At 37.0% G+C, this 14,641-nt stretch overlaps 1 pseudogene; it reads right to left on the reverse strand.

Annotated features, from left to right (window-relative positions):
* Nucleotides 1–340: 340 nt before the first annotated feature.
* Nucleotides 341–1,057, reverse strand: LOC104605756 (subtilisin-like protease SBT1.7 pseudogene; annotated as a pseudogene).
* Between the last annotated feature and the right edge of the window lie 13,584 nt (nucleotides 1,058–14,641).

Genomic DNA, 14,641 nt, shown 5'->3' on the forward strand with positions numbered 1-14,641 from the left:
AGGGAATCTTCCCATGCACTCAAGGGTGAGAAGAGGAAAAGACAAAAACAAGAGGGAGGAGAGAGATTTTTGAAAATTTGAATCTCCCTCCAATAATATCTGAATCAAGATTTGGGAGATAAGGGCAAAATTTTGCCTTGAATCAATGAAAAGTAACATTTTTATAAAATAACTAAAATAAGAGAAATTTTTAGAAAAAATATCAAAAAAGGGCAGTGGCACTGTTCATAGTCTTCCTCTGCCTTCCTCTGTATTCATGCCAGCCATTTCAATGAATCAACGGGTCTTGACAGTCTATCCCGCGTGCCGGAGGTTCAAGAAATCGGAAATACAATGGGCTCTATGCGAGACTGGTTCTTCCAACAGAAGAAGTAATGCAGCTCCTTGGAAGGGCTGGCAAAAGGACCCCGGGTGAAGTCAGGTTTGCCGGTGGAGTTTTGTTGTAAAGAATGAAGCCAACGCGGGCTGCTCTACTTCTAGCTCTCGGGGCCCCAACGTTAGTCACCGTTCTCTTGTATGTTAGCATAATAGCACCATTGTCAGAAAGCAGAGCGAATGACGGGTAGTTCATATCGCCTGGCTGAAGAAATTGATTTGTAGGAGGACAAGTGAAACTCCGCCGAGCTACAACAGCCATTTGAGATGAAGTGTAGTTCAGACTGCACAGGTAGTTCAAGTAGTCCTCAATGCCGATATCATAAATTAGCCCCAGGTCGGATGCTCTCTCGGGGTTAACATGTCCTGATCCAAATGCAAAAGGTATTGATAAATCTGAAGAGGAAGAAGAACCAGCAACAACATCTCTGATTGGAGTAAATTTGTCATTTAACATATAAGCTGTTGTCATTAGAGCTGATTTGATCGCTGAGGGAGACCAGTCTCTATGTACAGATTTAAGGAGGGCAGCCAGGCCACTCACATGTGGACATGACATGGATGCCCCTGAGATTATGTTGAACTCAACACTTCTTTTATCACTCTTCAGCCATGTCGGGCTCATTGTAGGAGGCCAGGCAACCAATATATTCATCCCTGGTGCCGTAACGTCTGGCTTCATCACATCGGGTGTGATTGGGTTGGGTCCTTTTGCCAGCCCTTCCAAGGAGCTGCTCTACTTCTACTGGAAGAACCTGTCTCGCGTAGAGCCCATCGTATTTCCGACTTCTGGAACCTCCAGCACACAGGATGGACTGTCAGGACCCATTGACCCGTTGAAATGGCTGGCATGAATACAAAGGAAGGCAGAGGGAAGACGATGAACAGTAACACTGCCCTCTTTTGATATTTTTCTATAAAAGTTATTTATTTTAATTATTTTATAAAAATATTATGATATTCAAGGAAAAAAGTTGCCTTTTATCTGCTAGAAACCCTTAAAATAATAACCTTTCGCTGTTGACACAGCACTGTTCATCAACGCCTTCATTGTCCAGGATCCGACAACTCCTTTATCGTCTAGAGGTCACTCTCCAAAGCTGTTCTGGCCACCTTCAACTGTCTGGAGTAAATTTGTACATGGTTGATAAAGAACATTAGGTGACACTTGAAGGGCATTTGTGTCTTTTTTCATGACACTTGAGGGCTGGTTAATAGCATGTACTATATTGTTGCATTTCGAAAGTTTGAGTACTAGATTGTCGCATTTTAAAATTCGGGTATTAAATTGGCACTTGGCCTAAAGTACAAGTAGACCTGTTCATGGGCCGGGCCAGGCCGGGCTCGGACTGGGCTTTGACTCTTTATTAACAAAAAAATGTTAGGCCCGAGCCCGAGCCCAAAGTCCGACCTAATAAAAGAAATTCGAATTTTTCCCTATTCAAATAGACATTATCTATTTTAATTCAGATGTTTTTTTCCCCTATTTAAATGAATAATGAGCCTACAAGTGAATCAACAACCTTCTCAAATCAAAAAATTTATTCAAATGGACATCGCATAGGGTTTTTGCTTAGGTTTAATTATAGGTTGAGCCGGGTTGACTTAGGTTTAACTATAGGTCGGGTCGGGCTATTTTGGCAAAGTCTGAGCCCAGTTCGAATTTTATGCGGGCCAGACTTTTTGGCCTGAGGTTAAGCCCACGAGCCAAAAAGCCTATTCAAGCCCGTTCGGGGGTGGCCCGACCCACCCGACCCATGAACAGGTCTAAGTATAGGGTACCTATCGGGAATTTTCCCTTTTATTTCACCAAATTTCTTAAGTCACCCTTATGATTTAGTTAATTGAATGATTCTCCTTTACTATTTAACTATTGTCTACCACCACCTTATTGTTTTTGATAGTTGATATTATAGTTAATTATCATAAAAAAATGAAATATCTAATTCATCCTCTATTATTTTTCAAATTTTTAAAATAAAACTGATGAAAATTTTCAAAATGATAGGAAGCGAATCAATCTCAGTATATGTTTTCTGTTTCCATCTCTGTCTCTACCTCCGCATTTGTCTCCATTTTCCATCTTCCTTTGTCTCCATTTTTTGTCTTCCTTTTTGTCTCTACCTCCACCTCAGTCTCCGTCTGTATCCTTTATGTCGTCTCCCTTACCTGAGTAGAAACTGCGTCCTTCTTGTTGTCTGTCTCTGCCTCCACCTCTGTCTCCCTCTCCGTTTCCCTATGCCTTTGCCTTTGTTCACAAGTTTTAAAATATTTTACATTATCTTATTGTAAAATGAATCACTCTTTCTAAAGTTCAAACTTTTTAAATAGAAGAGATGAAAAGGTTGGAGCCTTGGAGGAGGTGGTTACTTTGCGGCGTTTGTGCCAAAGTAAGAGGAAACCGTTGGAGGAAACTCAGTGCAGCAAAGCTGGCACCACCATCACCACTCTTTCTTTATTTAATTGAAAAGGAAAAGCTACTCCAAAAGCAATAAAATGGACATTGCCTTTTTTTGATTCCCAGCTCGGAAAGGCAAATGGCAACCGAATGGACAACAAAGCAGAACCGTCTTTGTGTAGCCCTAACTTTGTGTAGATGGAGGCAGGGGCAGAGCCAGGGGGACCCAGGGGAGCCATGACCCTCCCTATGGTTCAGAAACTCCCCATTGAAAAATAGCTTTTCATCTAAATTTTCTTCTCTTCCCACTCTCCATCTCAATGGTTGGCCCCCTCTATTTATGTTTTGGCCCCCCTTATAACAATTTCCTGACTCCGCCCCTGGATGGAGGTGATGGTGATTCTGGTAGATGCTCCCTCCATGCACAGACAAAGCCATGTCTTTGCTAGAAGGTGGTGAAGTAGGATGATCTTGGCAGTTTTGGTGGTTTCCTCTGCGGTATTGGGGAAGAGAACAAGAGGGATATGTCAAAACGGAGATCAAAATTTGGATATATCAAAACATTTTACTCTAAAACGTGTCTTCCACCACAATGAACAACTACAGAAATTCTTGTTTGCCACATACGATGGGTCTCAACAATAAAAGCAATGATTGTTTATGCTTGTGGCGGCCCTTTCTCGAGTGAATAGGATGTCACTGGGTCACGGTAAATCTGGTTTTGCTTGACACTATAGGGCCGGGTTATGATTAAGTATATTTGGTTTAGGGTCGAGTTTGCGTTTGATTCTTTGACCCAAGTTGAGTTTGGGTTTTGACCGATCCGCCCCATCGGGTCATGGTACCTTGCATATATACCAAGTATTCTTGCAATTTTTTGATTTCTAATTTTATAGGCTTAAATTTTATAATTTATTTATATGTTGATTTTGATTTTCTTATTTTTTTAAATGGAAAAAATAACACCTTAGAATCTATAAAACAATTTCCTTATTTAAATTAATGTAATTTAGGTCTTCAAAATGTGTTAAAAATACATTTAAAACTATACAGGTCAAGTCGAGTCAGGATCAGGTTAGACCCTACTGGGTTGGGTCGGATTCGAGAGTCATGTATTTTTAAGCTGGGTCAGGGTCGGGGTCGGATTGGAGGGTTAGGTTAGGATTGAGGCAAAGCCGCGCCAAACCTGACTTGTTGACATCCTTACTGGTGAACATCATGTAGCGGAGTCAAAACAAACAAACGATGGGTATCAACAACAAAAGCAACAGCCATTTTATTGGCGAACACCGGATCCCTACCGGAGTTGTAGGAAACAAATGATGGGTCTCAACAATAAAATGTCGTTGGTTTACTATGTCTTCCAGCAAACTCGCCATTTGGACATGCTTCAACCGCTGAAACCGATTTCATGCCCCGACTCCTTGAACCCATTTTCAAACGGTAAACATTGGCGCCATGGGTGAATAGAAGCAAGCACCTATTCCTAAGGTTCAGATGGTAGGCACTGGCACCCCCACATTTCAGACGACAAGCATTGGTGTTGGGGGTGAAAAGGGTATTACTATCATTTTTTCAAAATATAACAGTCACATGGTGTGGCATATGAGCAAATTATGATGGAATCTAATGATAGGGGAGTAATTAGTCAATTATCAGAAATAATAGAGGTGCTTTAAGACAATATATAAACAATAAGGATATAATTAGTCAATTAGCCAAACAATAGGGGTAGTTTGAGAAACTTGCCCCTTTTTCATTGAAATTATATGCCTGAACCAATGAACCGTGATAGGGGTTGTAAATCTTTTTATCTTTTTTTGGTGCAATATTGCAAGTCAGCAACACATAATTCACTCATAAATAAACGTGGCAACCAAGGTATAGACTTGGTTAGGTATCCGTTATCTCTAGTGGGTATTCAATTGAAAATTTGCAATATAATTTCCATGCAAATATTTGAAATCTAAAAGGCATTTTGACCTTCCAAATGGATCTCCATTGAAACAGATATAAGAATGTATAGGTTGTGATGAGAATGACAATGCTCTTGTGAAACAAAGATAAGCTGATTTCACAAAGAATGTATAGGAGTTTGGGTGCTTCTGAAGGAATTTATCATAATTTAACTCATAAGAATGTCGAAGCTTCAAGATCTCAACAATTGTGCTTTGTATTAAGAGTTCTTTTGAGAATTGCAAATTCCAACAACCATTTTATTATAGCATATCTTTAACTTGGATTCTTATGGAAAAATCTCTTTCCCTATGTATCACTTACCTGCACCCATCTCCTAGGTGGATAAATAACTTTCCCATATGGGGGAAAAGTTGACAAAACAAGTTGGGACAATTTTGCCCACTTTAACATTGACTTTTTATGTATAAAAGAGTCATTGTATAATTTACCTATGAATCAAAAAAACATGGGAAAGTTCACTTGCCATGGTAAGTGTTTCTCAAGTAACACTTACCCGAATAAGTGAACTTACCTAGGCAATTAGCTTGTGTGGTTGCATTGTGTGTCCTCAACTTTTTTGAGGGTATCCTCCATCTAGGGGTGGTCACAATCCGAGCTTCTCACAAGTTATTCGAGCTCGGCTTGGCTTGGTTTAAACTAAGCTTCAAGCCAAGCTCGAGCCTAATATATAGGTTTGTTTGCTAATCAAGCCGAGTTCGAGCCCAGTGAAGCTCGACTCATGAGGCTCGCGAGCCTAATCGAGCATAGTATCATAAATAAATATTTTTTATTATATACATACATACATTGATACATACATACATATATACATACACATATAAATATATAAATATATAATAAATATTTTTTATTATATATAATAATATTTTATATATAATATTTTTATTTTTTTTATGTATAATAGTAACTAATTTTTATAATTCTTATTTTTTTGTTATTAAAATAATAATATTTTTATATGTAAATTTTTTATTTTTTAGAAAAAAAACTTGGCTTCCAGTCAAGTTCGAGACGAGCCAAGCCAAGCTCGAAATTGTGAGCTTTGAACCTAGCCAAGCTCGAGCTCAAGTCTCTAGCTTGAACTGTGCTCAAGCTCAAGCCTAACACAATTTCAATGAGCCGAGCTCGAATAGCCAAGTATTCGGCTCGACTCAGCTCAAATCCACCCTTACCTCCACCAATAGAGGGAACTCAAGGATCATCAACAAGAAAGATTTGACTTCCATTATGGAATTGCCATATAAAATCATATTTAAGGCAATCTGCAACACAGAGCATTTACCTCCATCATATTGAGTGTCCAAAATTTATTTGATTAAAAAAGGACTAATTATTTATGCAATTTATCCTTAATGACTTGGACCCATAATTTATTTGGTTCAATATTGAGTCTCCAAATCTGTTTGGCAAAAGTGCTTTTGTTCATTTATACTTGTTGAGTCTCCAAAACATAAATTGAAACCCAAATATTTGTCATTCATACTCAATTGTTTCATCTAGGGTTGGCATCTTTGACCCTAACCCACCCACCCATACCCACCAATTTGAGTAGTGGGTCAATATGGGTTGGGTTGAGGGTGGCAACTGGGTCATATGGGTCATATGAATTTCACATTTAGGGTTTGAAGCCTTATTGGATTTTGTTCATCGTCTTCCTCATTTGAAGACAATAGTGAATAGAACCACTAGCTGCTAGGGGTGCTCACATTTTGGTTAACCGAACCATGAGATAATTTTTGAAACTGAATTGGTATCACCAGTTTTTGAAAAAACAAGAACAAAAAATGAACTGAAACTAATCAGTTAACTGATTGATTGGGTCATATGAATTTTACATTTAGGGTTTGAAGCCTTATTGGATTTTGTTCATCGTCTTCCTCATTTGAAGACAATAGTGAATAGAACCACTAGTTGCTAGGGGTGCTCACATTTTGGTTTACCGAACCATGAGATAATTTTTGAAACTGAATTGGTACCACCAGTTTTTGAAAAAACAAGAACCAAAAATGAACTGAAACTAATCAGTTAACTGATTGATTGGTTTGGCTTTTGATCGATTCCATTCATCGGTTTCTCTTTTTTATATTTCAAATATATATATTATAAAAATATGTAAATATATAATATAAATGATATAAATATATATTAAAAATATATAATGTATACAAATATATATCAATTGGTTCAATTAACCATCGATTTTTCTTTTAGGTTAACTAAAAACCAAACTTCTACCGCTGCTTTTTTTTTGCAAAACATTAAAACAATTGTATGGTTAATTGGATTTTTTTGGTTTGATTTCCTCGATTCCGTTGGTTTGATTTTTCGGTTTTTGTTAAAAACCCTACCAGCAGCCTTGTTTATCTCACATGGAAGACATGATGATCTTTCTATTCTAGTAAATCTCTCTCTCTCTCTCTCTCTCTCTAAGAAGCTTGATCAATTCCAGACTCCTCAACCAATCTAAATCAAAATGAATTTGAACATATTGAATGGTCCAAACATTGAATTGGACTTGTCCAAATTGGTCCAAAACATTTATTGGATTGGATTGGACCTGGTCCATTTATAATGGACTCACATTGGACTGGATTGGATTGGACAAAAACTAGTCCAATTGACACCCCTACTTCAACATGATAAGGTTTCTTTCAATTATTAATTTATGCTTTCCTTTTGTATTTTTCCCATGCAAGCACAAGGCCCTCCCATTTCATTGTCTTCATTGATCAACAACCATGTGCAAAATGGTAGAAGCCATGGGGAATTTGCCTAATTGATTGCTCTTAAAGTAACTGAAAGTTGAGGACGAGTCGTCATTGATGCTAAGTTCATTGATGCTCCTCCTCACTCAATGGATTCTTTTGCTACAGAAAGAAACCATTTAAATCACATCGATAGCAATAGTTGTTGTTTTGTGATCTTTTTATTTAATTTTTTCTAATTTCTTGTCCGTTTCTTATAATATTTCTTTTTTGCATTTTAGTGTTTTTCTTTAATTGTTGGTGTTTTTATAATCACCCTATATAAAGCCTAAAGCCTAATCTGAACATAAATTTTATAATATATTAGTAATAATAAATTATATATTATAATATTATATAATACTTTTTTTTCTACTAATAACATTATCACATAATAATATATAATATATAATATATATTATACATTATTAATATATATATATATATATTGTATTTTTTATTATATACAACATTATTCGACCAAGCTCGAGTTTAGACCAAGCTTATTTGGGAAAGCCCGAGTTGGAGCCTGTAGTCTTAAAAATTTGTCCAAGCCCGATATAGAACGTGTTGGGTTGAGCTAGATCATTGTGCTACCTAGCCCATGAACATATCTAGTTGTGACCCACTAACAAACATTTTTAATGGGTCACTAGTGGGCCAATGAGTCAATATGGGTGGGTTGGTACCCAACTTGCACCCAACCCACCCATTTTGCCACCCCTAGTTTCATCCCAAACCTTTTTGCAAAATGAATATCCTCTTCTTCCCATGAATGTTGGAATTGAACAAAATAGAGTGTTTTTTATGTGTTTATTCTTTCTCTTAAGAGTGATTCAAATTGAGCAATCAATTGTTTCAAATTTTGCAGCATAATAGTAGAATAAAAGACAATCATTTGCAAATAGTATATGATGGGGGGGGGGGGGGGGGGTGACAAACAAATTCCTTTTATTTGACCATGTCTTTTTGGAGCAAAGAGGATAGCACTTGAATGGACAATATAAAAAAAGGGATAGAGGATCCTAGGGATGAGCAAATGGGCATGTTCTACTTGAAACTAATGGAATTGAATTGACCTTGAACCAGCTTTGAACCAACGTTGTCCAATTTGTTATTGGGTAGGATCTAGTTCCAAATTCTTGGAACCGACCTCCACTCAAGAAGAGTTCCAAAGTCTAAAGGTTTACCCTACCTGAACTAATCTAAAGAACCAACCTTGGAACCGAACCTGCCTTTAAAAAATTCAAACAACAGAAAATGAATTTTTTCTTATATTTGGTCTTAGTAACCAAACACATAATGCAAAACTGAAAAAACACAATTTCTTTTCTCATCCAATCATTTTTATCTTGTCCTTTCTCGACAACCAAACAATATGCCATTAAAGAATAACTTGAAAAGTGTTCATTTTTTACAATCATTTTATATGTAATGCAAATAAACATTATAAAATATTGATCATTTTCACGAAATGATCATTTTCTTTTACATGCAAACGAATGGATGTATACATTGTCTTTATTTTTCAAATGCACAATTGAAACATGCTGTGAGGTTGGTGTGAAGTGCAATATGATGCAGACTCTCTCAATTGAAGGTGATGTCTTGGACATAGTTTGTGCCCTGTCTCAAAAGCTGGTAGCTACTCCTCATTGGTGCGTTCTCTAACTTCTCCCCACCATCGCTAGGTAAGAGATCCTTCGAATCAGTAAGTTTGTCACTGTCAATCGCTTAAGAAATTCCACCACTCATTTCCTTGTCTACTTCTCTCTTGATTGCCATTCTTTTTTTTTTTTAATCAAATGAGGAAGTTACAAAAAAGAAACAACAGGAAACAAAAGAAAAGAAAATGGCAAAAAACAACAAACACCCTAAGTAGGGAGGTCTGCTGCCAGAGAAGGTAGAAGCCAAGTGGAGGGCAACACAAACACCCTAACTCTCTTGATTGTCGTTCTGTTCAATCTTGGCTTTGGCCTTTAAAAAAACGAACAAACAAAGAAATAAAGAAAGAAAAAAGGCTATAGTTTATGAGTTAAAATCAGATTGCGCCCCACAACGTTCCACATAGGGGTGTAAACGGTATTTGAGTATCCGATTTCGAATTTAATATCCGATATAAATGAGTCGAATTTGGATTATTCGATTAATTTAATGATCGAATTCGAATCAAGTTTTAATACTGATTAATTTATCAAATCGAATTCAAATATAGGTTGATTTGATTCGATAAATATTCAAACTTTATTAAATATAAATATAATATATTATAATATAAAATATATAAATATATTGTAATATAAGATTTCGTGTCTTATACATTTAATACTCTTATACCTTTTCAAGAAAAAAGGTGTAATAGTATTATCAAGACAATTAAAGATGCACAGTCTTTTTCAGAAAACTGACAAAACCCTATGTCTTCATCGAGCCTCTCCCCACTTACTTTCACAAGACTTTTTTTTCTCCCCTTCCCCTAACCCGCAACTCTTTCACTTTTACAGACTTTTCCTCTCCCCATCTTCTAACTTGTAGTTGTGTTTCTCCCCATCTTCATCTCATCTCCCTCTCCCCTGGTCGTGTTATCGTTCTTCATTTTTACTATTTTAAACTTGCAATCAGAGATTCAGACGTAGAAGAAAAAAAAGAAAGAGCACCGGGTTTCATCGAAGACAAATGAGTTTTATGGCGTTCTTCTAACTTCTTCCATTCATATTTTAGCTTTTTGATTTGTTACTTCTTTATATATCTTTTTTATTTTTAGATTTTTCATGTGGTTTTTGCTATTATTTTCTTCTTATTCTAGTCTTTTGAGGCTTTTTCTTTTTTTGCTCAGAGTCCACAACAAAGGGGTTTCTTCTTGTATAATCTAATTTCTAGATTTAGGATTTTTAATATTTATAGAATCAGTCGAATTCAAATCGATTCGAATATTCGATATTTTAATCTAAATCGAATTCGGTGGGAATTTTTGAATATCCGACGGATTTCAAATCAAACTCAAATAAGTTATTTTGTATCCGGAATTGAATTCAAGCATAGCCTAATTCGATTCAAATTCACTCCGTTTATAGGCCTAGTTCCAATACATCTCCGCCATGTATTGGGAATATCTCCATATGATGATATCATCATTTCTGATACTATTATCGGGAGATATTTCTAATACACGGCGGGGATGTGCTGTGAAACATTGTGGGGGCATAATCTTGTGAGCGGCTGATTTGATCTCATAATTTCTCTGAGATGACTAAATAGATAATGAATCACTGGAATGGTGGCCCAATTCCTCCAGTTACTCTATTTACAAGCAAAACAACTAAACAAAAGTCTGGAATTTGCTCTCACTGAGTGTTCCTCACACCGACCTTACAGCATGTTTCAGCTGTATATCAGGAACATCTCCTGCTTTTTGTATGTTATTATTATTCAAGATAAATGTTCTCACATGGTGGGATGTGACTATAAGGTCAGTGTAAGGAGTATGCAGTGAAAAACATATCCCAATTGGCAAAAAGAACACTAATTACAAAAATATATACATACTCCTACGTACCACATATGTCACTCAAAGCTATATATTTTAAACAAATCATAAAAACCGGACCAGTCCAATATTTTGCCTTGTGCACTTACTCTTTTATTTGCTATCAAAACAGAACCCATGTGCCAAATTACCCAAGTCTATGCCACTATGTGTAAGCATAGAGGAGCTTTAGGGAATGGGTCATTGACCCTATGGCATTAACCCTTGTTTTTTTTCCCTAATTTCCAAAAGCATTACAGGTATTTATTTATTATTTATTTGTAAAGAAGCATTACAGGTATTTATTTGTAAAGAAGCATTGCAGGTACTTTACATCATCATTCATCCAAAGTATTATTCTAACATGGGGTAGTACATCATTATCACACCAATGTTTATAATTATTGATTGAATCGATAACTCTAATTCGTGGCCAAAATTGATCAAAACTCTTATTAAAATACTCTCAAAATCAGTGAGTCTAAAACAATCTGCTCCTTCAATTACCTTATATTTTCAACGTGCTCAGGTCAAATAAAATATACGTCTTCACCATCTTCCTTCATTTAATTAAATTGATTGTTTAAGACTACTTTATCGCCTGAACCCATAGACGACTCTCACACACCTATTGTTTCTCATTTCTCATTCTCATCCTATGGAGGACTTATTCTCAAAAGAAAATCAAAAGTCAAAATAAAAAAATAAATAATGACAGATGTAGAGATAAAAAAAAGAAAAGCACCAATTGTTCAACCTGGTAGGCTACAGAATCATCCATGTGAAAATATTAATATAATAATAATAAGACACACAACGCACTGATATTCTGATCTACCCGCAAACATACATGGGCATGGGTTATACAGTAGCACTGGCAAATGATTCCTAATCATATATATTGGGTCAATCCATAGAATATAGATTTTAATTTTACACAAGAAAACTTATTTCAATCCCAAAATATTCTTGCAGAAATGTGCAGAACAACAACTAACTTCTAGGCCTCTAGGGGCTGTTTCGTTCCGTTGTTTTTTATTTAATATATGTTGTATATGTCATTCATATTGCAAAACGAGAAAAACATAAAGATTGAAAATTATTCTCTGATATTTTTGAGGGAAGTCATTAGGCGTTATTAAGCACCATATACCCAAATCCGATATGGTCCGGCCCAATTTCATGCCGGGTGGTCGACACGATTTACACCTCACTTCAATGTAAAGCTACGAACGGTGTGAAGACAGTCTGGTGAGAATAATCATAAATTTCCTCCCAAATTTATCAAATTATCATTGACGGTTCGACACCTTGGAAATGAGTAGGATCCTTTACATAGCGTCGGCGGCCGCAGCCAAACGGGTGAGTAGGATCCTTTACATAGCCAATGAAAAGCCACCACGTCATTTAAGACACTTCCGTAAATTAGTGATTCACGTGGTTGGTCCATGGGGTTGTCTTAAGTGATGCGATAATTTCTTTTTTTATTATTTGAATGAGCCAATGAGGTGGCTTTAACAGCTCCTGGCCCTAAGACCTTGGAGTTGGGGGAAAGTTCGAAAAAAGCAAACAAACCTCCAGCTCAACCCGAACAAAGACAGGATAGATTGGGAAAAATTTCCTGTCTTCATCTTATACATATCCGTATTTTAATACACAAAAATATCTTTTAGGGCCAAAGTTGGCGAGTCCCGACATGCTCCTCAAATAAATCGCCTCACACCGATCTCTTTAGCCGCACATCGAGAATATCTTTCCCATTTGTATTTAGGGTAAATTACAAAGAACCCCCTATATTGTGGGGTCTGTGACAAAGGCCCTTATACTTTGTTTTGTGATAAAGAACCCCTATATTATGATCGTGTGATAAAGACCCCCTTCTGTTGAAGTTTGCCCGTTGCAATATTTATTAATCTATATACTACCCTTGTAATAATTATTCGGATAAATGAAAGAAAAATATTGTTCATCTATCTTCCTCGACCTTAGGATACATGAACAACAACAACAATGTTGCAGCGGTGGTGAATTTCTGTTAAAGTCCTCCCTCTCTCTCTCCCCATCTCTCTTCTTCCCCTTCCCCTTTCTCTCCTTCCCTTTATTCTTTCCGATTTCCTTTGTTTTCTGTTCCTTGCAGATGGAGAGAAATCGGACTGGGCACACCAAAATAAGATTCCTAGGTGAACATCGACACCGGAAGCAGCTTGAGTTGGGTTTGACAAACTGCTCTAAAATTACAGTTCAGCTGATGATTATATAGAATTATAACGACAACAACAACAACCATGATCTGAGTTCATTATGATACTAACCCATCTCTGATTTGTGAATGTGAGAGGAAGAGACAGACATTCACAAATTTATAAAAGGTTTGGCTGATTGTCTCATGGCTGTGATTCCAAGCGACAGGCGGTAGTTGGGTTGTTGCAAAGATTCTCTGGCTCTCGTCTTCTCTTCACCAGTCACCCCTTTACACACTCCATGATTACTATGTCTATGTAAGTGAAAAAAGAGTCAAGAGAGAGAGAGTATATTATTGTTTGAACATGACAATTGAGCCATCCATTTAATTTCCAAGTGGTCCTTAAAAACTTTACCTCAATTGATGCCCACCTCCCTATCCTCCACACCTTCATTCTTCCCTCCCTGAGTCCCAACATAGCCAAATAGCCATGCTAGCGAAAGAAACTGGATTCTTGTAATTAATCTGTCATCGTCGTTGTTTGGTATAGACGGAGCTTGATTGGAACAATACTAGACGAACGAACATGGCTAATATAGGAGGATGGAGTAGATAGGAGGAGAAGGCGTTCGAGATTGCAATTGCAATGCATTGGGCTACTGACGACTCAAAAGACCGATGAGAGAAGATTGCTTCCATGGTTCCAAGTAAGACTGTAGCTGAACTGAAGAAACACTATGAGGTTTTGGTCGAGGATGTATATGCAATTGAGTCGGGCCGAATCTCGATTCCCACTTACGTCAAGGAGGAGAGTGCCAATAGCAAAGATCAACTCTTTCTTGCTTTTGCTTCTGGGGCTGTAGATAAGAGGTTGAACTATAATTTTGGAATTGGGTTTTCTGGGTTGGGCAATGATTCAGGTAGGGTTGGCATCAGACCCAACTCAAGCTGCTTCCGGTGTCGATGTTCACCCAGAAATCTTGTTTTGGTGTGCCCAGTCTGATTTTGACTGTAGTCGGATGTTCGACAAAGTGGCCTAACTTGATTCGAACTTTGGTCTTGAAGTCTCCTTGACCCAGAGGGGATTGTTTGTTGATAGTCGATTGGATAGAGGGAACTCGGAGTTCTTCTTGGAGAATGATTTCATGGAGACCGAGACTTGCTTTGCCTAGTGGTGAGTAAGGTCCAGTTATGTCCACTAGATGCATCTTTTTGTAATGATCCGAACTTGCATGCAGAAACCATGGAAAGCTCACTATATTATTAGTTTACTCTTTCTCTCACTCAGAGAGAGGGAGGACTTTAACGGAAGTCCATTACCACTGCAATAGCTACCGCCGCTGCTGTTCGTGTATCATGAGGTCAAAGAAGATGAACAATATTTTTTTCCAATTGTTCAATAGTTATTATAAAGATAATATGGGAATTAAAAAATA

Source organism: Nelumbo nucifera, chromosome 1 (assembly GCF_055504915.1).
Source record: "Nelumbo nucifera cultivar China Antique chromosome 1, China Antique-T2T, whole genome shotgun sequence".
Lineage (NCBI taxonomy): Eukaryota > Viridiplantae > Streptophyta > Magnoliopsida > Proteales > Nelumbonaceae > Nelumbo > Nelumbo nucifera.